At 36.6% G+C, this 25,998-nt stretch overlaps 2 long non-coding RNA genes across 5 annotated transcripts; both read left to right on the top strand.

The window, feature by feature from the left end:
• The first annotated feature begins 8,328 nt into the window (after positions 1–8,328).
• LOC145134647 (uncharacterized) lies at positions 8,329–14,163 on the top strand. 3 transcript variants are annotated; one of them, XR_013719252.1, is made up of 8 exons: positions 8,329–8,968; positions 9,082–9,262; positions 9,374–9,450; positions 9,569–9,627; positions 10,839–11,727; positions 11,817–11,904; positions 12,562–12,638; positions 14,003–14,163. It is a non-coding gene; the product is annotated as an uncharacterized LOC145134647 (long non-coding RNA). The 3 variants fall into 3 exon arrangements; XR_013719250.1 differs by lacking the exon at positions 9,082–9,262; XR_013719251.1 differs by having other exon boundaries at positions 9,082–9,450.
• A 1,864-nt stretch (positions 14,164–16,027) lies between these two features.
• On the top strand, positions 16,028–21,828 carry LOC145128874 (uncharacterized). 2 transcript variants are annotated; one of them, XR_013717151.1, is made up of 3 exons: positions 16,028–19,394; positions 19,484–20,305; positions 21,668–21,828. It is a non-coding gene; the product is annotated as an uncharacterized LOC145128874 (long non-coding RNA). The 2 variants fall into 2 exon arrangements; XR_013717150.1 differs by having other exon boundaries at positions 16,028–20,305.
• The last annotated feature ends 4,170 nt before the right edge of the window (positions 21,829–25,998 follow it).

Below are 25,998 nucleotides of genomic sequence, written 5' to 3'. Positions count from 1 at the left end.
TACTCTTTATTAGTGCCTTTTAGTGTGCTGGTTAACCACACACGCTCCACTAACGACCAATAAAGCATAATGTGCAATTTCATGGATTAGCATACTTTTCACATTTTTCCTAAAGTAACTAGAGTTGGGATTTTGAAAATAATATTCTAGTACTTTCTTTAATATCATTATACTTTTAATGAGAAGTAGTTGTCCTATCAAATCCGTTCTGCTAACGACCCTCCACTAATCAAGGAAGCGGTGGGTGAGAGTGGACACCCATTCAACTACCATTTTATAGGCAGTTTCCTTATACCCCCCTTATAGATTAGCTTCGTGAATGAGGCATACTAGCGATTTGACTGACCATATTCTTATACATATAATATTAAACCTTTAATTATAATATATATATAAGGTGTGTTTTAAAACTTTTTAAAACTTCAAGGGTTTATATAAATTTCAAAATTTAAGCTATTAAATTCAAATTTAAATAAACCAATTAACTAGATTTAATATTTATCTATTAATTAACTATTAATCAAATTATTAAATCTTGTAAGGATTATCTAATTAAATTAATCAATTAATTTAATCCTAATCCTTATCCCTCTAATTTCGAAAAATAGGGTAAGAATAATTATCCAATTAATCTAATTAAGTAACAATTATCCAAAAAACAAGAAACCCTAGTTATCCTCTAGCATATTTCGAAATTTACAAGGGAGGAGGCTAGGGTTTTCAAAACCCTAACCCTAATTTCGATTAGGGTTCTTTGGAGGCTAGGGTTTTCGAAAAAACCCTTTGATCCAAAACCCTAGAAATCGAAAATTTGGCCTTTAGGGTTTAATAGCTATAAACCCTAATTTGCAATTCAACAATTGTAGCAATTCAATTTAAAACAACAATGGCTCTGATACCACTGATGGGTTTTAGGTACAACAAATAAACTAGAAAAACAATTCCTAAGTTCACATGCAACCTACTTTGGATCTATGTTTTAACTATTGAACATATAACTTTGAATTGCAAAACAAGAACCCTAGAGGAGAGAGGCTAATTTCGAAATTAACAAACTAGGGTTTAGGGTTTACATACCTTTCAATTGTTATAGCAAACAATTGATAATCCTCTTGATCTTGATCTTGATCTTCTTGGAAGCTTAGCACCACAAATGTAATGCCTCTAATGGAATCACACCCAAGAACTAGCAAGAAGGAAACTTGGAGGAGAGAGGATGGAGAGAGTATGCAATTTCGGCCTTAGGGTTTCTTCCAAAGAAATCAGTCACCAAAAACATGAACCAGGAGGCTCCTTATATAGCTGAGGGATCTAGGGTTTAAGGGAAACCCTAGTTATCCTTTGCTTAGGGCCTAAGCAAACCCAAGGGCCTTATCCAAGCCCCTATGGACGAAATTATTAGGGTTTTCCCCTAAAGATTTCGTCCACCCTCTTCCAAGGAGGTTCTAGAGCCTTCCACTCAACTATTAGATAATTGCAAACTAGTCCCTGCACCTTATAATTAATTCTTTTAACCCCAAAATCAATTCTGATTAATTTCTGGCTAACAATTAATTAAACATAATGATTTCTAATTAATATATTAATCCATTAACATATTAATAAATCATTTATATATATATATATATTATATTAATTTATTAATCTTATAAATTAATATCTCTCCTTTCATAATTTCCTTGTCCAGTTGCTAGGTTGAGGGCAACCCAAAAGGACTGTGCTGCTGTCAATTCAAGTACATACCAATTATAGTTATGGGCTTAGACACCTAATCCAACAAATTTTTGGTATCCTCTACCACCATCGGACCTTAAACTTTTGGTACCTCCACCACGACTCCTGCTAGTAATAACTAGAGCTAATACCACACATTTATCCTACCTTGACCTCGTCTCTTTCCCTCCATTACCATCTAGTCATCGCCGGTGAGCCCTCTGGTGAAGCCCACAGTCTGTCACCATAACCACATCCCTTAAAGTCGTCAAAGGAAAGGTGGAATCATCGTTGATCTGTATCTATAGCCTTTGATCACATCTTACCCACCGGAGCGTCACCGATCTGCATCCAAAGGCAAGATCCATCGTCGATCTATATCTAAAATCACCTCTTTAGGTCATATTCCTCTCTTCTCCAGTTACTACTGCTGGACCCCTGAAATGCTAACCACCATTGTCGGGAACGACAACGACGACGTCTTTGTGAAAGAGTGGTGGCATTGACAACCACCTTCTTACCCACCATTGGTTATCGAGCCTTCTTCCTATGAACTTGACTTCTTGCCTCTTACCCTTCAATTTTGACCTTACTGTTCTTGATGATTAGGTTTAGGTTACAGGGAAGGAAGCTGATTGTTTGGTGATGATGATTTATGAGTTTTTATCTAGTGTTTTTAAACAAAGAATCAGAAAAAGATTTTGTGTATTTCCATTACCATAATTCATTTTGAGTTTCGGATTTCAAAAATAAGGTTAGTAAGGGTTTGTTCTTTGAGAAATTAAATTACCTCTTATTTTTTATGGCAACAAATATTTCTACCCACTAATATTATGACACGCGTCATCATCCCCCCCCCCCATTTCCACCCTTTAGACTTTTACGACACAAGTTCTTTCGATTTTACAGTTTTCGTCTGTTAGTTTGAGAAATTTACTCCTTGATCTTCTCTTTACATTTTACGTTGCAAAGTTTTGGTCCACCGCTGGTGTAAGCCAATAAGAATGGGATTGGTGTCTTCTATCTTCCTCAACCGACTCAAATACGTTCGACATCTCTCAATTGTTGGAAAATTGGTGTTAACCAATTTATAAAAATGGTTTTTTCCCATTTTTTTTAACACGTCCAAAATGGATTTATATGAATGAGAAATTAATCCTTAAAGTAAGAGTGTTGAAAGAAGTAAATAAAAGAGTTTAATGGTTGGGAGAAAGAAAAGAAAAGTTTAGGGACATTTCTTGCAAATATTCATTTCCTTTGTAATTGAAATTGTAATTAATATTACAATTTAATTACATATTAACACATATTAATTTTGTGATTAATAGAGGTGTTTAAATTGGAGGTTATAGAATGTGTAGTATAAATACTACTACTATACAACCATTTGAGAAGACCAACAAGAATAAGAAAACTCTTTTCTTCCCCACTTCATCTTTTTTTTCTAGCTATATTGAAGATATAATCCATGCATATTAAGGGTTCGGGTGGTCTAGAAGAACCATTTCAAACTGTTGTATCTTGGGAAACAAACACCCGGTAGCGGACGAATTTGTTTTAAGGACAATGTGTTAAACACATGCTTCAGTTTTTCTATTTTCTTGTTTGTTTTCGTACATTACCGAAATAGCATTCCTACAATCTTAAAACAAATTCGTTTGTACGAAACGAACTAGAAATCGAAAACAATTTACTTGCATTATTTTGATATTGTACGATTTTCATAAGAAAAAAATGGATTTTTTTTTGTTTTTGAAGCATCTTTGGTCATTAAGTCATTAAGACATGCATTTGTTTTTAAGTATCGAATTTTCCAGCTTCGGTACTGATTCTATTAAGTACCTAATGGGTTAAGAAGCTAGCTTAACTAAAAAAACACAATTTACGTGTTACTGTGAAATGCTCTAATCTGTCCCAATATTTGAAAAATCATAACCTAATGATAGATGCTCATTTTTGGTTGAAACCAATTCTCAAAGTTTGTTATATGAGCCTAATTCATTTTATTAATTTTGGCTAAAAGCTGTAAACAACTCTAACTAGGGTGAAAAATACGATTTTCACTGACTGGTTAAATTTTAACTGCTATGATACACAGTTTTGTAAAATTCATAATAAATTGTAGAAAAATCGTGTGCACTTGTGCAAGTAGTCCCTGGAAAGCTAAGAGACAGGGCTACTGGATTATGAAATTAGATTGCATTTTTGTCAGGTTTAAGTGGGGCTAAAGCAGTCTTGAACAGAGTGCATTGTTTTGTGAAAAACAGAAAAGGCTTTGTTTAGTCAAAACGACTTCAATTTTATGTAAAACAGCTTTGGAATTTAGAAAACAACTTGGTTTTACTTAAAAACATCACATTTTAAATAGTTTTTGTTGAAAGAAAACATTAGTTTTCTGATATCATAATTTATGGATCAGTTTTCTGCATGAGAAATCAAATTTTAGAATTCTTGCATCAGAAATCAAGTTTCATAATTGTTCAAATATATATTTTAATTATGTTGAGTTTTGTCCATGCAAGAGGCAAACATATTTTCTGGAAATTATAATTCTAAACATTTATATTTAGTGTATAAATGATTTCAGAAATGTCACCATCCAAAGTGGAATGATTTCCGAAGTAAAATCTAAGGATGCTAACTCCATTGAGTAATGGATTGATATGGGTGCTACAATCCATGTGTGCTCAAAGAGGGAATGACTCAAGAATTACTCTTGAAATTTTGATTCTAAACACGTAAATTTGGTGTTTAAAACATTCCAGAAATGGTATCACATAGAAAAGAGTTAACACTTAATGATGTGTTGTATGTTCCATATAAGAACTTAGTGTTTGGATGGTTTTTGAACAAACATGGATTTTGTTTGGTGTTTGAGTCCAATAAGTTTGTACTAACCTAAAAAAGTATGTTTTTTGGCAAGGTCTATGAGGATGGTGGAATGTTTAAATTCCATATATTGGCTAATGAGCCTAATATCAATGAGTTGGATAACTCTTTTGCTTACTTGCTTAAATTTATAATGTGTGACATGCTAGATTTGTACATGTTAATATTGACACGTTAAGAAGGTTAATCAAACTTGAACACATACCTCACTTTCATATAAGTCAAAATATGGATGCAACACATGTGTTGAGTCAAAGTTAACACACCAATCATTCAAGTTCGTTGAAAGGACGACTAAACCCATTGGATTAATTCACACAAATGTGTGTGATATGAAGTTGAATCCATATAACGGTGATATAAGTACTTTATCACTTTTTATTGACGATTGCATTAAACTTTGTTATGTTAATTTGCTTAAAAGTAAAGATGTACAAGTTTAAATTGTACAAAAGTGAGGTTGAGAATCATCTCAACAAAAAGAGTGAATGTTGAGGTGAATTTGCATCACCATTTGAGAAATTTTTTGCAAGTCATGGTGTTAAACATGAGCTGAAGGCACCTTATTCACCATAACAAATGACATCACCGAAAGGAAACATCATATCTTAAATGAAATGGTGAATGCCATGTTGTTGCTTATGTGTTGGGTTGCCACACTCAATGCGGGGGGAAGTTGTGTTGTCAGCTAATTACCTTTTAAATAAGGCACCCAAAAGAAAATGGAAAAAAAGTTATGGTCAGGTATAAAATCATCTTACAAATACATTCGAATGTAGGGGTGTTTCGCAACGGGTGTTATACCTAACCCAGTGGTTGTAAGGATTGTACACTAGATTGTTGGTTACATCTTTATTGGTTATGCACAAAACAATAGTGTTTATTGTTTTTTTGTACACTAATGGAATCAACGAATGTATCATACTTTGAAAATGTGTTTCCATGTCTTGATAAATAAAACACAACTGCTCCAAAACAATTGGGCACAAAGAATCCTCTCATGAAGAAGAAAATGGAGGAATAAATAGATCATGATGGAGTAAAAGGGGACAAGTGAGAAATCATTTGGAGATGATTTATGCATGTATATGGTTGAAAGAGAGCCTCAAACTTTCAAAAATGAATTCACTACCTTTGACAGATCTTAATGAAAAGAGGCAATTAAAAGTGAAATGGATTCTATCTTGCCAAATCACACATGAGAGCTAGTGGATATACCTCTAGTATGTAAACCACTAGGCTATAAATGGACTTTCAAGAGGAAAATGAAAGCAGATAGCTCCAAAGAATATGAGAATCAGTTAGAACATAGTGTTTTACGATTTCAATAGAAATATACATTGATTTCTTGTTTGGAAATTTAGAATCAAATGATACTTCTATACTCCAAGAAGCTATTTCCATTAAATCCAATAATATTGGTTGGAATTCATCAAAACAAGATAAAGGTTTTGATGAATATTAAGATATTAACATGGATTTGAAAGAACTATGAATGGAAATATGATTATTCTAAGTTTGGAATCAAATGATCGTTTCTTAAAAGATCATATTGGATTAAGTTGTAAAAAATAATAATGGTTCTATCGTTTAAACTATTGAGTTTGAGAAATCATTGCGATTTAGTGGGTTTCCAAATGAGAAGTAAGAGCTGATGACATATTTGAAATATATGTTTGGATTACAAACATAAGAATGTCTTGATTAATTTCATTTGTATGCTCTTATCATTATATGTGGTTGTAACTATTCGAAATTTGGAAGTATATCATTCTGATATGAAACTAAAACTTCTAAACATAGTTTTAGAAGTATAAATCTATATGGAACTGCCAAGCATTTATCTTACCCGAGGGAAAGCAACAAAATGTGTGAGTAGTAAAGTCATTATATGATTAAAACAAACTTTGGAATAACGGGTATCAAAAGTTTGAATATGTCGTTCAACAACAATGGATGTGATAAAATAGATCCATATAATTGGAACTTTAAAGTGATATTCTATTTTATGACATAGTAGGATCCTTGAGATAGGATGCCTAACGAATTTTACATGTAGATGGTTAAAGCAAGAAATTGCATGAGGAAATACAATATTTGCAAGGAAACTCATGTATGAAATATTCATAATCACATATGGCCAATGTTATTGTGAATTCACAAATACATGTAGTATATATGCTTATCGTATTATGTTGACATAATTATGCATATTCAATAGTGGTAACTATGGTGTAGTAATAACCATATTTATAATGTTCAACATTTGTTGGAAAATATAGGAGAACAAATTTGCAAGTTTATCCAAGGTTGGACAATGAACTAAAGGGCTTTGTAAGTTCTTGGGAGACGTCCCATTACGAGCCAATAACTCCTATATATGTACATAATAATGTAAATAATGGTGAGTCTAGAATATTTGTTAAAGACATAACACCATTCAACAACAAACTCTCAAGATGAATGACTGCATAAAGTCAAAATAAGATTGCGGATCCGCTAACGAAATGCTTGAAATGAGAGGTTGTTATGAGGAATGGGACTAAAACCCATAGATTAATAAGTTATTACGAAGGAAAACCCAACCTAGTTGACTGGAGATCCCAAGATCTAGGTTCAATGGGACAACCTACTTGCATATAACATTTGTGAATCACTGTGGGGGTTAACCCAACCCATTCCTAAAACAAACAGTGATGCAGGTTAAGCTTTAGCTGAAGATGATAAGTTGGAAATCATCATGCATTAGCTTTTAATGATTATGATGGAATTACCTATGTGAGAGAGAAGTGTGGTCGCTTCAAATGGAATTGTATGGGCATATTCCTAAGAGCTTTTACAAAACCAGACAAGTGTCCATGACCATAACGGACACATCAATGAGAACCAAACTAGGTCAGGGAGAATCATGTGAGACACATATTGATTATTTACACAAACGACATAACAGTTCAAGGACATCGAGTCTACTGGTTCGCTAGTAAAATAAATATGTATCTTAAGGGAAGGTTCAAAGGGTAACACATACCTATCCTATGCATGATTTAACTATTGGATTTTATCTAGGTAGCTTGAAAATGCTTGATCAATTTTCATTCATGTGGGGGATTGTTGGAAAATTGGTGTTAACCAATTTATAAAAATGTTTTTTTTCCCATTTTTTTAACACGTCCAAAATGGATTTATATGAATGCGAAATTAATCCTTAAAGTAAGAGTGCTGGAAGAAGTAAATAAAAAAGTTTAATGGTTGGCAGAAAGAAAAGAAAAGTTCAGGGACCTTTCTTGCAAATATTCATTTCCTTTGTAACTGAAATTGTAACTAATATTACAATTTAATTACATATTAACACACATTAATTTTGTGATTAATAGAGGTGTTTAAATGGGAGGTTATAGAATGTGTAGTATAAATACTATTACTATACAACCATTTGAGAAGACCAACAAGAATAAGAAAACTCTCTTCTTGCCCACTTCATCTTTTTTTTTTTCTAGGTATATTGAAGATATAATCCAGGCCTATTAAGAGTTCGGGTGGTCTAGAAGAACCACTTCAAACTGTTGTATCCTGGGAAACAAACACCAGATAGCGGGTGAATTTTTTTAAAGACAATGTCTTAAACACATGTTTTAGTTTTTCTATTTTCTTGTTTGTTTTCGTACATTACCGAAATATTATTCCTACGTCAATTTCTTTATCTCTTTTTATTGGTCGACTAAATTCACACTGCCACCACATCGAGCAACAAATTGTTTTTCCATCTCCGATTATTGAACCCTTAAATTTAAGTTCTTATGCATCTTTCGCCTCCTACCTCCCTCTCCGATCTGCAACCTCGGTGTCTATCACTGACTCGATGCTCCTCGATTCTTTAAATAAGCTCTCCACCTCCAATTTCCTTCTCACCGGTCTTTGCTTTTGTCATCGGACGTCTAATACCTCTTGTTTCGAGTCGGCCTAGATTTCCCGTCACCCTCATCGTCCTCCAATAACCTCGAGAGCGTGAGGCCGTGAAGAACGTTGTCCACCGGATTTACATTAACTTCACATTCTACATATCCTTCATGCGACAAGCAATGATCAACATTTTGTTGCAATTTATTTATGAATCAGATAACCGACAAAGTGGGACCGGATAGATTTGAAGATTCATAATCAGAGGGTGAAATTGGATTTGGATTTATTGGGATGGATAATCAATTTAGGATTTTTGTGTTGGAATACGGAACACCGGTGTCTGATGTAAATTGAAAACCCTTTCTTCTTTATCTGGAACTACATACACCTTTTAAAATCGATATCTTCACCACCATCAACATAGTCGTTTACCATCTGGGTTTTCGCTCAATGCTTAATCCATCTGGTATGTTTTCTTTCTAAACAATGATAAAATAAATATGAAGCATATCTATGTTTTTTTCTTTGTTTATTAGTAAGTGCTGAAGTTTATCAGATTTATTGGATTTTTTTGTTTAGTAGCAACTGCTGAGGTTTTTTTAAAGATCGTTACTTGCTTGCATCCTTACTCTATGGGAATTTTACTACCATTTATAGTATATGAAGGTTGATTTCTTGCAAGTTTTGGTGATATCTGTCTCTAACTGATGTTGTCCCTGAGTATTACCATGGGGATTAGTTCACCATCAAGTATATAAGGGTATTTATTATGCACTTTCATAAAAAATTGGTGGTTTAGGCTTCACTTAGGATACGACTTCAATTTTATGAAGTTTTGCATCAACTGTTGTGCATCAAATCTTCCATACAGGTTTGAAGCTTGAAAACACTATTTTAGATGGGATCCCTTCACCATGGCTGAAAAATTGTGATATTGGCATCTCAAAGGTATTCAATTCATTATGTATCTATTGTTAGTCTTATTTTATAAATAAAACCAAATGCTAATAGTTTCATATTTTGCTTATGCACTCATCACTGCTGAACTCCAAACACAAATCCACAGTGGCCAACCTTGCATACATTAATCCTAAGGTTCCTTTTCTTGGAGAATATGATGAGAAGGTAAAGAAAGCATCTTCACTGTCATATATTCTTATTAGCATCAGTGTACCATGTCTATATGATTGCTAGTGGCTAGAATGATCTAAATGCTTACACTTTAAGATAAAAAAGAATTAAAACCAATTTCATTGTGAATTCATTTTAGTATTTCTGATAGAGCAAATAGCAAACGTTATTCGCCAACAATATTTTATGGATTTCATGGGATTTGAAATGATATATTTTAAACAACAAACCTTGCAAATGCCTTAACATGTCAAAATGGTTAATTTAGAATATTTGTAATAAATGGAAAAAAGGAAAACTGCAATAAAGTCCTTACATATTGCCATCATAATCAATTTAGTTCATATATCTTTTTTTTATTCAATTAATTTTCAAAAACTGGTAATCATATTCAATTTAACCCTTTTACCCGGTCAACATGTCATCCAACTTTCAAAAATTATATTTTTGGCACAGATTTCAAAATTTACTAGAAATTTGGTCCAAAATTTACACTTTTTGGCCCATATTTTAAAATTTATTACAAATTTGGTCCCAAATTTACCCTTTTGGCCCAAATTTTAGAATTTTGTTATGAATTCATCATAACTTTAGTTTTTTTAACAATGTTTTTCCCAAAATTTTGTTTCGAATATGTTATTTCCTTATAAAATCATTTATACAAAAAAAAAACATATTTTTACATAAAAAATCTTATATTTTCTATAAAACTTTTTAAAAAAAAAAAAAACTTTTTTGTATACGAAATGGGTGAAGTGATTATCAACTTCAAATGTTATACATGAAAGCAACAAACTAATATATTAGTTTTACAACACTTAACTGTGATTTCCTTATTATAAGTTCACAAGTTTTTTTTGTGATACTAAAAAGACTAAGACGAAGGAGCCACAAAAGTTTTTGGAATATCATGAGTACAACACATTTTTTTACAAGAAGGTTGCTTTACTATCTTCTACATAAGTGTTCAAGTAAACTTACTCCATGAAGAAAATCATGCATTTGATGTTATATGCAACTCTTCAAGTACAAATATTTATGAAACGTGTATTGTATTGAGGGGTTAAAAGTGAACCAACTAAAAATTCAAACATGAAGAAATTATATGGGGTTTGTGCTCATTATTTTACGCATAAAAAGAATCAACACCAATTTGATTAGCTAAAAAATGAAAATAATTTGTTTTGCTAAAATTTCCTTTTCAGCTTGAGCAAGCTGCACCTTCTGAACTTCAATAGTTGAGGCTTGGCGGGCAAGATCTTCCTTCAGAGCGCTCTCTTTTGCTAAATCAGCATGAAGAGATTCAAGCCGAGAATTCACAGAACTGATAAGTGAAGTGTTCTCTGCTTGTATGGAAGAACGAACAGCCTCAAACTTTGTTTGCTCCTCTTGAAGTGACTTGGATAAGGAATCCACATAAGCATTCACCTTGGTTGTATTGGTATCAGCATGCCCTTTGAGTAACTCGAGAAAGATATGAGTACTGTGAACAATTTCAACAACATCAGTAGTGGCCTTCTTGCAAGAAGAAGTAGACTCATTAACAGCCTTTGTGGATTTGTCAATGGAGTCAGTATATTGCTCAAGAGCAGTATCCATGAAAGCTTTGAGCACAACATCATTGTAGGACTTGTTGGCATCAAGCAATTTATCAAGTTTCTCATCAATGCTCAATAATTGTTGGCGTGTGACTGGAGCTTCATCATCATCATCATCCGTAAGAAGCCGATAGGGACTGTAGTATGTTGAATCAAACTCATCATTAACACCACTGAGAGTGACACCTCATTAGAAGTCAGGTTTATTTTTGCTAACTTTTAAGCTGTTTGGAGTCAGTTTGAGTGTTCTAAAGCCTAATACTTCAAGAGGTAATAATAAGAAGTATACTTTAGAGTTTTGTTGTGCATCATTTATGTCTCAAAACTCCAAGAGTTTGGAGTTTACGGCCCCAAACATGGAGATTACGGCCGTAAACTCTAAAGAGTATAAATATGATACTTAGTCATTTTTGGCTCATTCTTCACCTTCCAAGCTCAAGAACACCCACATTCTCTTTCAAGTATCATAAGATCTTCTTCCAAATTTTCCAAAAATGTAAGTGTTTCTTCTCTTGATTTGTTGATACAACACTTCATCTAGTAGTTATACATGATTTCATCCATGAAATCTTCTCTTTTTCATAGATCTTCAAGTGTTCTTCATTTCACCAAGAACACCAAGAACACACACTAGTGTTCTTGGACCTTAAACACTCTTACAAGCTTCCTATAAGTAAGTACACCCCTCTTAACTAGTTATGTGCTTAGATTACTTGTTAAACCATTGAAAAACACCAAGAATCCCCAAGAACACATGGGTTTACGGCCAAGGCAATCTCCTTGGACCGTAAACACCATTAGGTGGTGCATATATGCCACCATTACTTCCTAGGACTTGGATATTGGACTAGAACCTTTCATGCATGGGCTAAGGACCTTAAACCACGAAATGATAGGAGTTACCATGGGTTTACGGCTGTAAACCCACTAGGGCCGTAAACCCTAGACCGTAAACTCCATGGGAGTTGGTCCTTGGGCCGTAAACTCTAATAAGGGGGTCATTATGAGCCCTAGTCCCTTCCGAAGCCTTGGATACAAGTCTAGATCACTTCCTTGAGGAGTATTGGACCTTAAACAAACAAAAGGATCAAGCACACATGAGTTTACGACCGTAAACTCATGGGGAAATGACCATTGGCCGTAAACGCATGTGGTGTTACCATATGGGCAGTAAACTCCAATGTGAGGTCATACACTCTTTAGATGCAACCCTTTTGTACTCCTAGCACTTGAATCAAAGTGTTATCCATGTTTTAGGGTGTCTTAACTTGATTAATTAATTGTTAAAAGACTAATTAGATGCATATATGTGTCATTATATGTTAAATAGGATCCGTGTGTGTGTTCAACTCCTCACTTGACACTTAGCATCCTATACCATCCGTTCATCTGAATCACTCACTGCAGGTGAGTTCATACCCCCTTAATCAACCTTTGAAATGATTTTAAATGCTTTTATGGGGGGGGGGGGGGGGGAATACAAGTTGAACTATTAAGTTATTATATCAATCACATGTGATTAATAACTGTCAATCAAATAGATTTTTGCATGTTAAACTGTTTTATTCAGCTAAAGGTTTTCATATATTACTTTCAAATCTCTTTTAAAGTACTATAATCTCTTTTTAAATTACTAAACTTTTATCAAAGTCTTTTAAACTTATATTCTTGTTAGATTCATGTCTATATAGATATAGTTATATAAGTAGGGTTTGAAGGACTTAGGACTGATAGCCCGCTTTATTTCCTGTTCCTTGTTTGGTTGTGGACTTAGAGTATCCGGTTATTTGTCCGAGTGTCGTTGAAGTCCTAGTTATATATTATGTATATCTGTTTAGACATTAAAACTCTTACTCCAGTTCAGCGCCTTTGGGTAGCAAAGGTACCTAGATAACCTCTCAAGTAAACTATAATATGTATAGTTTAGAAATCAACAATAACTTTTATGAGGAGAAACTAGCTATATCAATATTCTAAAACATGTACTGTTAGTAAAAAGAAACGTATATAGCAATCAAAACACGAGATACATCCTCATGACGCGGATTTCACCGTTGTCAAGTTGGTAACTAGAGTCTCCTGGAGGGAGAGCGGGCATTGTGTGTATAGATCTATACGGGACAGACCATCCCACATCCTGACTGCTAGCTACAGTCCCGACCGACCAAGCCAAGGGATGACAAATGTCACATTTATTTCGACGCCAGCAGGTCGTCGTGTTTATTTCCGTCAATCAGTATGGTTACGAGTATCTTCACATTTACCTTATAATTCATGGCCTTAAGGTAATTAGTAGCACGGTAGTTTCTTCATATAAAACTACGGTACTATAATATTTTCCCTAATACATTAAACTTAGAACGTTTTTGACATAAAATGATAATGTAAAACTATATTTTGATAATGATAGTAACATTTGGGGAAAATGCTCTTTAAACACAAAACAGTCGAGTCTTGTGTGAAAGACTACTTTTAGTAGAGAAACTCATTCTTTAAACCTGAAACAGTCGAGTCTTGGTTGAAGACTGCTTTTAGTAAAGGAACCCATTCTTTTAAATATGAAACAGTCGGGTCTTGGTAGAAGACTACTTTTATCAGAAAATATAGGATTTTCTGGAAGGAATTCAAATACTTTATAAGCTCTTATCACCATCATCTTATGAGATTATTTTGAAGAAAAACATGTATTTATATCAATGTCATTAAAATACTTATGAACTCACCAGCATTAATATGCTGATCCTCTCTTTCAAAATAACTTGTATTCTCAGGTCGTCAGTAGACAGGTACACTCCGGGAGCTTTTGCGAAGTCAGCCTAGTACCGAGCTGCATCTTATGTTATGCTCTATATCTACTTTTGATGTTGTTGTTATATGCAACCTATGTAAAACTTATACTATTAATGCAATGGTTGTTGTACTTTGATTACTATACTGCATGTGTTGTGATACTTGACATGACGTCCTCCACCCCAGAACGTTTCCGCCGTTCCGGTTTTGGGGTGTGACAGATTGGTATCAGAGCATTATTTATAGTGAACTCAGTATATCAAATCATAAAAGATATACAACCTATAAATACAATGGGATAAAAACACTCTGACCAAGAGTTATACTTTAAAATATAACCGTATTTTACAAAAGTATAAGTACATCCAGAATAAATATACTAGAACAAGTATCACAAGAAGAACAAGAATAAAAGTCTTTGGATGTTGAGCATTACCGTCAAACCTGGACAATTATGTAATCGTAAGCTGGAATAAATATAACCTGATCAACTATATTTATTCGAGATGCGACTAACGTGTGTTTGGGAGTGATGGTGGTGTTGCAACAAATCTGAAACTTACCATATAGGAATACTAGAGCCGAACATAAAGTTTAAAATACTATAGGAATATTTTATGATGCTATAGACTAACCATAACCCAGAAAGCATGTCCAGAAATTCTAGAATCAAACATGTAATTAAAATGCTATAGGAGTATTTTAGGAACCATAAATAACCTTGCGTGAAAAACTAAAAAAACCCTTATTGATCGGTCTATGATTACAGAGTGTACGCTCCTAAGGTTATATATAGTGAGGATCTCATAGGCTAAGAATGTGTGGTTTCGCTCTACTTCCTTTTCCTTGTTTGGATGTGGATATAGAGTAGTATCACATATTCGAAGGCCTATTAGATCTAAGTTATGTATGATTTGTGTACACTATGTAATTGTAGGAGGACCCGATATGGATCACACATTAAAATGTTTTAATAATCTCTTAAGATTCTTTAGACATTCCCATTCTCGCATAAACCCCTTTAGAAAACCTTATCCACTTCAGTAATCGGCAGAGGAGTCGACGAAGACCCAGAAGAGGTTCATTGAGAAGATTTCCACTTAGGAAATAAATGAACAATGATGGGACTACTGAAATCACCATGTGCCTATACCTCTTAGGGACATCGGTGGGAAATTTGCCTGAACTTCCGAGATTCCAGTCATCCATTATGAAGTGATGACGATCAGAGTCAGAATTGGAAGTAAAGTGGAGCGGAAATTCAATATGTACACAGGAGAAGAGAACCCTATATAAGTACCCGAAGAAAACCAACGTTTATTCCAGTCAAGAGTAAACGGAGAACAGAAGGAGCCAATGTATGAAACCCGAGAAGTGTTCTACCCCTATAAAAGTCATGCTAATAAACCATAAAATAATACAGTTTAGTGAGCTAGTGATTACACTACTCACACTATGTGTTAGGCAAATCGCCTTTCCTGTCGCGACTAAGATAAATAGATCGGATCACAAAATCTCGATTGAGAGTGTTTAGCCCTAAACTTTCATGAGTCTTTTTCTTGTGTAATCTTCGTTCCGAAGTTCTTTCAAATCTTTTCAAAACCGGAGAGTGAACCTCTCCAGTATAAAGATAACTTGGTTGGAACGACACCCGAATTATGGCTTTCCGATACACTTACTTCTACCCTGTTACCAGGACTGCATCATAGGGATGTAGGTCGACACTTAGATAACCATAGCTCAAAGCGCGGGAAAAATTTATGCCTATTATAATAAAGAAAGATAAGTCTAAGGATAACCATCGTTTCTCATCAACTTGTGTTCCTCATCGTGTAGGAAAAACCATGCCTCCGAAGAAACGTAACCAACCCGCTAGCAAGACACCGACTCTTCAGATCGATGAAGCTACGTTCCAAGCTGCAGTTTCAGCAGCCGTAGCAGCTGTCATGGCTCACCTGAATGCTAACAACGCAAATGTTAGCAGGAGCACTATCGGGAATCCCGATCATAGCAATGGACAGTAGCAACCAGCACCGGTGTGTAAAGCCACCCAAGAACCCCAATCTAATCCCCTAAAAAGGAAGTTTGAGAACGAGAAAGGGAGTACCTCGGCTCAAGGACCTTCCGAAGGGCAACAAGCTGAGGTAGACAATACCCCTGTCAACCCACCTGTCTCGACACCAAGAAGACCATACCTAGGAAACTTCCCTCACTGCAGCAAGTGTAACTACCATCATTATGGAGTCTGTCGACAACCCTTTTGTGTTAGGTGCAACATGAAGGGGCATACCGCTCGCAACTGTAGAACCCCGGTTGAATTCATTACATCAACCACCAATGTTGGGACCAGTCCAATATGCCACCTATGTGGCGAAATTGGGCACCTCAAGAGGGACTGCCTAACTGAAAGAAATGACAAGGACGCAGAAGGAGTTTAACCCTAATACCTAGGGGAAACATCAAGGAACCCGGTAGAATTTTGGTACGCCTCTCAACCTTAAGTAGCTAATCGAAAACTTTAAATAATCAATTCTAATTGAAATTACTTCCTCGTTAAGGCAAAAGTCGCAGCACTGTTGTAAAACGTGAAAACCCATCAGGTAAAGCTATGATGGCTTAGTATATACGTTAAGGCCATTTATAATTAGGATTGATAGACCTCAAGTGAGTGATGTGGCCTTATCTCCTGTTCCTTGTTTGGTTGTGGATTTAGGGCGGAGTCGTAATACCATGGGCGAACCCGAGACGCTAAGAAATTATGTGCCCTGTTCAGTACATGGTCCTATCAATCTTCATTCTATATCGTGTCGATGTTCGTTAATTTCGACACTACCGTCAGTCATGATTCGACTTGGTTCGACCATGCAAGAATTCCTAGTGCTGTGTAAAAAGAACTTTCACCTTATCCTAAGCGTCAAATAAAATCATTTCGAACCTAATAGAAAACCTAATACGAACCATCTGTCGTCTCTCTCATCCAACCTTCAGAAGTACCCAGGAGAGGTACCACGCGCTGTTAACCAACCCTATTAGACATTAAAACCAGAAGCGAAAGGCACTGCAGATATTCCGGAAGACAATAACCTCCCGAGGCCTACTCAGTAGATCCTCCAGAAAGACCACTTGCACCGCACGATTTAGTTCGTGAATCAAGAGAAAGAACTCATGGGATTAACTTACTACTACTGAGTATATGCATTAGAGTGGTATACAATTTAGGTCGATAAGATTTAAGATGTGTGCTTCCGCCCTACTCCCTGTTCCTTGTTTGGTTGTGGGTTTGGGGTGGGGCCACACATCTAAACATCCTGTCAATCTCAATTATATACGACTTGCATACACTGAGTAATAGTGATTGAGCTGAGTATGAGGTCTACCATGAACCTTAAAATAAAACCCTTCATCATATACCCATAGGAAAGGAGCTGAAGTCAAGAGAACCATTGTGGGTTGAGCTACTAAAATGACTACAAATTCGAAATTTGTTGTCATCCCGGTTAAGCCAACATAATAGCTGACACCCTCAGTTAGGAAAAGTAACTCAAGTCGTAAGAGTCAAAAACATTGACTACGACCATCCATTCACGCCTGATCCCACAAATTAAGCATCTCAGTAGTGAGCCAAGAAACCTGAAAAGCTGTGACAGGTTAAACTCTGAGAAGAATGGATGAGGAAATTAGAGGTTCTGAGTGGCAGAGTCTTATGCTATCTAGATTTAATCTAGATAGAGAAACTCGGTAACATCGGAAGAGTAGTTGCAAGGGATGCTCACACTACTCAAGCACTTCGTTCATCCAGATACAGACGAGAAGTGCCTAGGACGGAAAAAGTTGAGATAGTGCCTCATCATGCGAGAAAAGTCACCGTCGCCCTATAGATGATAGTCTGCATTCACTAAAGTTAATACTAGGATGATAAGAACCACATGATTACCTCCGCGACCAGGAATACTTGAGTAATGTAGACGGCAAGTTGCGTTAAGCTTTATAACGAAGGTCATAAAGAGATTGTGGACTCGACACCAGTCTAGGTGTTAGTCGACGGGTTATACAAGATCACGCGCTTCCTACAAACTAGAGGAAACAGACACAATGGAGAAACTAATGGAGCATGTCTTAGAGATTTGTTAGGCTACTAGGAGTTCCAAGGAACATTATCTCTAAGAGATAGTAAAACCACCTCCCGAAATAGTCAATCACTTCAGAAAACCTCTAAGGGCGAAGCTAGCCCTGATCAGAGACTGCTATCCATGAAACCGCAAACCGAGTGAGAGAATGATTCTTTCCAATTAGGGATCATACTGTGAAAGCATCTATTAGACGATGATGAAAATTGGAATTATCTAAGCATCATCTGGTAAAACCCTCTATCATACTAACGTTGAGATATTCCGTTAGAAACACCTCATGAGCCGGAAGTGCAGGTCCTTTCTGCACTGGGCTGAGGTAGATGCTACACAACCAATAGATGCTAGCATATAGTCAGTACCTTCAATGATCCAGAAAACCTCCGAAAGCCAACCAGTAGGAAATACGAATCCGAAGACGACCTGAGCCTCCTAAGAAGGACTACACCTCCAGAAAGAGAGAACTTTTGGAACTTCAGAATGACGATCACACCAAGTGATGATCTCACCATGGAAGTACATTATGTTCTAGGTACTAAAACGTTCTATTTTCCCAAGAACTTAGGACCATCAGAGATTCTTGATAAGAAATGGTCCAGCATCCGTCAGACCCCAACTACTTTAAGAATTCCATAAATTCCACCCTAACCTATCCATGTCTCAGCGAATGAACCAGTGGTACCCGACAAAACTCTCATCATTTTCTCGACTAGATCCATAAAAACCAGAGTCACGTTTGTTAAAAGAAACGGGAGGAATTTAGCACAATATGGACCTGATTCCCCTAAGGAACGGGCGGATCAGCTAGAGCATGAAGTATCCACATCTTTCGTATTTATCCTTGAGTGTTCGTTAAGATTCTAATTTCGGGACGAAATTCCCTCTAACGGGGGGATGATGTGACAACTCGAAATTTCTATCTTGTACAACCATTCACCTCATTAGAAGTCAGGTTTATTTTTGCTAACTTTTAAGCTGTTTGGAGTCAGTTTGAGTGTTCTAAAGCCTAATACTTCAAGAGGTAATAATAGGAAGTATACTTTAGAGTTTGTTGTGCATCATTTATGTCTCAAAACTCCAAGAGTTTGGAGTTTACGGCCCCAAACATGGAGATTACGGCCGTAAACTCTAAAGAGTATAAATATGACACTTAGTCATTTTTGGCTCATTCTTCACCTTCCAAGCTCATGAACACCCACATTCTCTTTCAAGTATCATAAGATCTTCTTCCAAATTTTCCAAAAATGTAAGTGTTTCATCTCTTGATTTGTTGATACAACACTTCATCTAGTAGTTATACATGATTTCATCCATGAAATCTTCTCTTTTTCATAGATCTTCAAGTGTTCTTCATTTCACCAAGAACACCAAGAACACACACTAGTGTTCTTGGACCTTAAACACTCTTACAAGCTTCCTATAAGTAAGTACACCCCTCTTAACTAGTTATGTGCTTAGATTACTTGTTAAACCATTGAAAAACACCAAGAATCCCCAAGAACACATGGGTTTACGGCCAAGGCAATCTCCTTGGACCGTAAACACCATTAGGTGGTGCATATGTGCCACCATTACTTCCTAGGACTTGGATATTGGACTAGAACCTTTCATGCATGGGCTAAGGACCTTAAACCACGAAATTATAGGAGTTACCACGGGTTTACATCCGTAAACCCACTAGGGTCGTAAACCATAGACCGTAAACTCCATGGGAGTTGGTCCTTGGGCCGTAAACTCTAATAAGGGGGTCATTATGAGCCCTAGTCCCTTCCTAAGCCTTGAATACAAGTCTAGATCACTTCCTTGAGGAGTATAGGACCTTAAACAAACAAAAGGATCAAGCACACATGAGTTTACGGCCGTAAACTCATGGGGAAATGACCATTGGCCGTAAACTCATGTGGTGTTACCATATGGGCAGTAAACTCCAATGTGAGGCCATACTTTCTTTAGATGCAACCCTTTTATACTCCTAGCACTTGAATCAAAGTGTTATCCATGTTTTAGGGTGTCTTAACTTGCTTAATTAATTGTTAAAAGACTAATTAGATGCATATATGTGTCATTATATGTTAAATAGGATCCGTGTGTGTGTTCAAGTCCTCACTTGACACTTAGCATCCTATACCATCCGTTCATCTGAATCACTCACTGCAGGTGAGTTCATACCCCCTTAATCAACCTTTGAAATGATTTTAAATGCTTTTATGGGGGGGGGGGGGGGAATACAAGTTGAACTATTAAGTTATTATATCAATCACATGTGATTAATAACTGTCAATCAAATAGATTTTTGCATGTTAAACTGTTTTATTCAGCTAAAGGTTTTCATATATTACTTTCAAATCTCTTTTAAAGTACTATAATCTCTTTTTAAATTACTAAACTTTTATCAAAGTCTTTTAAACTTATATTCTTGTTAGATTCATGTCTATATAGATATAGTTATATAAGTAGGGTTTGAAGGACTTAGGACTGATAGCCCGTTTTATTTCCTGTTCCTTGTTTGGTTGTGGACTTAGAGTATCCGGTTATTTGTCCGAGTGTCGTTGAAGTCCTAGTTATATATTATGTATATCTGTTTAGACATTAAAACTCTTACTCCAGTTCAGCGCCTTTGGGTAGCAAAGGTACCTAGATAACCTCTCAAGTAAACTATAATAGGTATAGTTTAGAAATCAACAATAACTTTTATGAGGAGAAACTAGCTATATCAATATTCTAAAACATGTACTGTTAGTAAAAAGAAACGTATATAGCAATCAAAACACGAGATACATCCTCATGACGCGGATTTCACCGTTGTCAAGTTGGTAACTAGAGTCTCCTGGAGGGAGAGCGGGCATTGTGTGTATAGATCTATACGGGACAGACCATCCCACATCCTGACTGCTAGCTACAGTCCCGACCGACCAAGCCAAGGGATGACAAATGTCACATTTATTTCGACGCCAGCAGGTCGTCGTGTTTATTTCCGTCAATCAGTATGGTTACGAGTATCTTCACATTTACCTTATAATTCACGACCTTAAGGTAATTAGTAGCACAGTAGTTTCTTCATATAAAACTACGGTACTATAATATTTTCCCTAATACATTAAACTTAGAACGTTTTTGACATAAAATGATAATGTAAAACTATATTTTGATAATGATAGTAACATTTGGGGAAAATGCTCTTTAAACACAAAACAGTCGAGTCTTGTGTGAAAGACTACTTTTAGTAGAGAAACTCATTCTTTAAACCTGAAACAGTCGAGTCTTGGTAGAAGACTGCTTTTAGTAAAGGAACCCATTCTTTTAAATATGAAACAGTCGGGTCTTGGTAGAAGACTACTTTTATCAGAAAATATAGGATTTTCTGGAAGGAATTCAAATACTTTATAAGCTCTTATCACCATCATCTTATGAGATTATTTTGAAGAAAAACATGTATTTATATCAATGTCATTAAAATACTTATGAACTCACCAGCATTAATATGCTGATCCTCTCTTTCAAAATAACTTGTATTCTCAGGTCGTCAGTAGACAGGTACACTCCGGGAGCTTTTGCGAAGTCAGCCTAGTACCGAGCTGCATCTTATGTTATGCTCTATATCTACTTTTGATGTTGTTGTTATATGCAACCTATGTAAAACTTATACTATTAATGCAATGGTTGTTGTACTTTGATTACTATACTGCATGTGTTGTGATACTTGACATGACGTCCTCCACCCCAGAACGTTTCCGCCGTTCCGGTTTTGGGGTGTGACAGTCGCCCCCGTATCAGATACGTGGACTCGTACTGTCGGTTCTGGGATAGTGGTGGAAGTTGATTGGGAAATAATAGGAGGAGGGATTGGAGTTGTAGAAATAGGAATGGTAGTAACTGGTGGTGGTGGTGGTGTATAAGTCGTTGTTTGAGATGTGGTAGGTGGGGGAACAGGGGCAACCGAAATAGGAACGGTCCGTTTCGGTGATGGAGGTGGTGTTGGAAGTTTGTCATGAAGAGGTTCGGTTGGAGTGGGGGATCGGGGAGGGGTGTTACCACTCGGTGATTCATGATGAATTTCCTCTTCTTCATCTTCCTCATCGTTTTCTGAACTGGAAGGAGAGGGACTCTTGGATTTCTTCGCTATTTTCTTAATCTTCTTTGGCTTAGAAGAATCCCCTTTCTCAGACTTTCGCTTCCTTGAATTAGCAGACTTAGACTTATCATCCTCGGTTGTCCCTTTCTTGGTAGTAGCCCTTTTTCCTCGGTTTCCAGGCTTCTCCACAGCATCCAAGGCAACCTGCTGTTCAGGAGATAAGACTCTCGGTTCCTTGGGAGGAATCTTGCGATATTCAGCCATGACCTTACTCTCGGCTGAGACACACCTGTACATTGTCTTAGGTATAGAGCCATTGTGAGAGAACTTTGTAGGATCAGAAATGATGATTTTCTTGGTGTGAAACATAGCCACAGACGCGACTAGGGCATCCTTCATTACCGGAATCTGCAAAGAATTAATCGCCCTTCATGTAATGAGAGTCCAGAATCGACCACACGAAATTTCAGAGTGCCTCGTTGAAGTGTTGAGGCTTTGCACCACTTGTGACCAGATAATCGACCCATAGTCGAGATTTATACCATTGTAAAGACCGTATAGAAGGGTCAAGAAACCCTTACTGGTACCATCAGACCCACCGCTCCTCTCCGCCAAACTCTTGATGAGAAGAGTAAGCAATCCATTCCATTGGGGCGGTAAGCATGACTTCTTAACCTTCGTAACCGTGGTAAGCACATCAGTGTAGCCCATCTTGTAGAGCATCGAGAACAATTGAGTAGTGGTGATGAAGTCCGGTGAGATGACAGACGAATCCACAGCAAGTTGCAATAATGAACAAAATCTCCCTTTTGAAATCGAAGCCTTGTGAGAGAAGATTTGGAAGTAGATCCTCTCCTTGTTCTTATCATACAAAGCGGTAGTGTAAACTTGCGATAGGAGGGACATTGGGACGGATTCTACCTGTGTTAGGGCTAAAACCAGAGGTGAATACTTCAAACACTCAACCACTTGTAGCATATACGAATCATACAGAAAAGGGTTGAGTTCAATGATCATGTTCTGGTTTGGCTTGATCGAGAGCAATGTGGACGATGCAGTTTGATCGTGAGCCGATGAAGAAGTCGCCATTGTTGAGTTAAGGAGGAAGATGAACCGTTGTAATTCGCCGTGTATTTAGAGAGAGTTTGTTGTAGGTAAAAGAGACAAATGTAATTATAAACCCTTTATATACCGTTGCCAGGAGAGAGAATGAATCGTCATGATAATGATGAGATCACTAAAACGTCGCCTGAAAAAGCGCGATGTGACAGGGTGGTTTCTCCCAGGTATACGTCAGCACGCGTGGGTTTAGCGACCGTTCGAATTCATGCGCCCAAAAGCTTATCCTCAATTCGTCGTTTGAAATTCAGCTTCGCTCCAAAATTTAGGATAACCCCTGTTGCTCCAAAAGGTAAACAAAAATCGAACCAACAGCAACCAAAATGTTGGAAAATTAAAAATGTTCGTACAATAGGGTGACAAAAGATAAAGAAATAAAGCAAAATGTGTATTGGATGTGAGTGATGTCTATTAAAAGACAGAAAGCAGATGATTCCGGGCAAGAATCGCTTCCTTCAAAGTCAAGAGAGACTTGAAGTGCTTGTGTGGATTCCCGAGAAGATACGATCAAGTGTTTGTAGAGAAACATTGAAAGGCTTCTTTTAAATTATAGGCTAAGGGTAGCTTATCTTCAACCAAACGTCGATTCTTAACATAAGACCGAACGTTGGAAGAAGTACTTGTGAGACCATTGTGGTCTATAGAACAAGTAGGTTGGATATAATTTATAGTGACTTAAGATATGATAGAAATCTCAAAAACAAAAACAAATTGGATCTTTTAGGGAAGAAAAGTCTGGGTGTTAGACAATTTCATAAAAGACCACTCAAAAATAAAATGAGATTTCATTATGTAACAAGTAAGATCTTGAATATAATGATTCACCGTCAATTCATTGTAGGTGTTGGTTTTTGGGTTTCACTCAGCACGTGGTGTACGTATCTAAGATCACAAACACAGATTTTATGCAACCATAAACCTCAGTGGTAAAGACCGAGAGTCTCAAGGGTTACAGTGGTGAACCGAAAGTTGATGGAGAATGTAAGGAGGGTGGTTAAAGAACCGAAAGTACCTTCTGCTCTAAAGACATGACAAAGCAGAAAAACTCTTAACTCATTTGAGAAGAGTAAGGTAGCTCTTGACTTGAGTTGATTTTAACAGCCTGATTGGGAAGAAACGATAGGTATAAATCGAATCATTAAGGCCTTGCTCTTAGTCGTAGAGGCTTCGGTCAACATGCAGTAGCATGCTTCTAGGGACCCTTAACTAGTTCAGATTGAAAAAAAATCATACCTGCCTAAGCTCCAAATTCTGTTGTACTGGTATACTTGGGACTCTGCTTCCATCATTCCCAAGCCTTGTAAAATTTTATTGAAACTCGCTTCAGGTAAGGCTTTAGTGAATATGTCAGCCAGTTGATCAGAGGACCGAACGAAATGTACTTCCATGTTCCCATCTTCTACATGGTCCTTGATGAAATGATATCTAAGTGCAATATGCTTAGTCTTTGAGTGTTGCACTGGATTGTGACATATTCTTATTGCACTTTCTGAGTCACAATAGAGAGGAATCTTCTTCATACTCAGCCCATAATCTCTTAGTTGACTTTGAATCCATATTACTTGAGAAGTACAAGATGCTGCAGCTATATACTCAGCTTCGGCTGTTGAAAGTGACACACAGGTTTGCTTCTTGGACTGCCAGCTAACAAGTTTACCGTTAAGGAATTGGCATCCACCTGTAGTGCTCTTTCGGTCCAGACCACATCCTCCAAGATCAGCATCAGAAAAAGCTTGAATAAAGAATCCAGATCTAGCAGGGTACCAGAGACCGAGAGATGAGGTTCGCTTCAGGTAACGGAAAATATTTTTCACTGCCACCATGTGAGGTTCTCTTGGATTAGCTTGAAACCTGGCACAATAACAAATAGAAAACATAATGTCCGATCTACTAGCTGTTAAATACATAAGGGACCCTATCATTTGTCGATATAGTGTTATGTCAACAGCAGGTTTTTCCAGAGAAGGTGTTAAATTAGTGCCAAATGCCATAGGAACCTTCACTTTCGAATCTCCCGTCATACCGAATTTTGCCAGCAAGTTCTTTGTGTAGGCTTCCTGGTTGATAAATATACCTTCTGGTCCCTGTCTAATATTCAAACCAAAGAAAAAATTAATCAGACCCATTGCGCTCATTTCAAATTTAGTCTCCATCAAGTTCCTGAATACAGCCGTTAAGCTAGGATTCGTGGACCCGAATATGATGTCATAGACATAAATCTGAACTATCATTAGATGTTCGCCTTCTTTCTTTCGGAAGAAGGTTGGGTCAACCGAACCTTGCTTAAATTTCGACATTTTCAGAAAGCGAGTTAAAGTTTCATACCAGGCCCTTGGTGCTTGCTTCAAACCATATACAGCTTTATCCAACACATAACAATGATCAGGGAACTTCTCGTTCACAAACCCGGGAGGTTGCTCAACATACACTGTTTCTTTTAGTTCTCCATTCAAGAAAGCGCATTTTACATCCATTTGGAAAACTTCGAAGTTTTTATGAGCAGCATATGCCAGAAAAATTCTAACTGATTCCAACCTTACTACTGGAGCGAAGGTTTCCTCATAATCTATCCCTTCATCTTGGAAATATCCTTTTACTACCAACCGAGCCTTGTTTCTAATAACATTCCCCTCTTTCTCCAATTTATTCCTGAAGACCC

This window comes from Lactuca virosa, chromosome 8, assembly GCF_052849685.1.
Source record: "Lactuca virosa cultivar CGN04683 chromosome 8, Lactuca_virosa_CGN04683_v6, whole genome shotgun sequence".
Lineage (NCBI taxonomy): Eukaryota > Viridiplantae > Streptophyta > Magnoliopsida > Asterales > Asteraceae > Lactuca > Lactuca virosa.
This window is presented reverse-complemented; position numbering and strand designations above follow the sequence as displayed.